The following is a 1,654-nucleotide window of genomic DNA, read 5'->3' as shown; positions in this document are numbered from 1 at the left end:
TTAGGATTTCTACTGCTGTGAAGAGATACCATGGTCACGGCAACTCTTATAAGGAAAGCATTTAGTTGATGGCTTACAGTTTCAGAGGTTCAGTACAATCTCATCATGACAGGGAGCATGGCAGCCTGCAGACAGATGTGGTGATGGAGTAGTAGCTGAGAGCCCCACATCTCCTAGGCAACAGGAAGTAGACTGAGACACTGGGTGATATTCTGAGCATAGGAAACCTCAAAGCCTGTCCCTCCAGTGACACAATTCCTCTACAAGGCCATACCCACTCCAACAAAGCCATACCTCCTAATTAAAAGTGGCACTCCCTATGGGATTATGAGGGCCAATTCCATTCAAACCACCACAGGACCATTTGAGCAGACACAAAAAAAGACCCAGCAGTACAACTGTATTTCTTTGTTGTTGTTGTTGCTGTTATGTAAATTAACCCATTTATTACAGGCAAGTCTCAAATGGTAGCACTTCTTCTACTGATCTTTCAGTTTCTTCTGTCTTCTGGTGGAGACTTCACTGTGACAGCAGACATGGTGTTGTAGGTCCAGGTCCAGCCAGCCACTGTTTTCATGCAGGGACCACAGTGCCAGATGTCAAAGGTTCATCTCTCCATCTTGATCTTGCCACAGAAGGAGCAAGAGGACCTAGCGCATGAGCTGAAGTTAATTTTCTTCACCATTTCCCAGAAGGAAGCACCATGGTGGGTCCCATATTTCCCAGTGACCCCAACATTCTTGGTGCATTTAGCCATGTCACGGAACCTAAGCCCAAGCCCAGAGATAACTGTGTTTTTCTTTTTCAAAAAAAGATTGATTGATTTATTATGTATATAATATTCTGCCTCCATGTATGCCCGCATGCCAGAGGAGGGTGCCAGATCTCATTACACATAGCTGTGAGTCACCATGTGGGTGCTGGAATTGAACTCAGGACCTCTGGAAGTGCAGCCAGTGCTCTTAACCACTGAGCCATCTCTCCAGTCCCGCACAACTGCATTTCTTTAAAACAAGGAAAACCAAAGCTCCAGATAAAATACGCCCATTGCTAATCCTGCAGTAGAGACTTTTGTGATATGTATTCAGAGGCTGTGTGAGTGGAATATATTTTATTTTCAACTGCATTATGAAGAAGTCTCAGACAGGCACAAATAGTACAAAGAATTCTCTAGTCTTCACTCAGTGTCCCTGATTATTAAATTACATATCACAATAAAACAATATGATAAACAGAAAAAGTAGTGGTCAGCTAACCTACAGGCTGCATTTGAATCTTGTCGACTATCACACTGTGTCATCTTGTTTCCTGGCCGGTATGCTACCCAGAGTCATACAGTGCATTTCCTGACTTGTCTCTGTGGACTATTTAACCCGGGGCAGCTTCTTAACCTTTCTTTGTCTCTCATAACCCGATGCATCGGCAGAGCACATGCCAGTGATTCTGTAGAAAGGACTTCATTTGGGTTCTGCCTGACTTTTCCCTATGACTAAAACCAGCTCTAATGCTTTGGCAGTATTGGAGAAATGGGATTTTTTTTATAGTGTTAACATATCTCCTCAGAAGGGAACTGGAATAGAAAGAGCAAAGCAGTAAAGCTGTTGAGAAACTGGGGAGAGCCTTCTCCACTAAGTGACTGTAGGTAATGTCACAG

The 1,654-nt window shown here is 43.7% G+C and overlaps 1 pseudogene; it reads right to left on the bottom strand.

Moving 5' to 3' along the window:
• Nucleotides 1-479: 479 nt before the first annotated feature.
• On the bottom strand, nt 480-757 carry LOC142832322 (large ribosomal subunit protein eL43-like; annotated as a pseudogene).
• Nucleotides 758-1,654: the final 897 nt, after the last annotated feature.

Source organism: Microtus pennsylvanicus, chromosome 12 (genome assembly GCF_037038515.1).
Source record: "Microtus pennsylvanicus isolate mMicPen1 chromosome 12, mMicPen1.hap1, whole genome shotgun sequence".
Lineage (NCBI taxonomy): Eukaryota > Metazoa > Chordata > Mammalia > Rodentia > Cricetidae > Microtus > Microtus pennsylvanicus.
The sequence above is the reverse complement of the archived record's forward strand: the minus strand, read 5'-3'. Positions and strand labels throughout refer to the sequence as shown.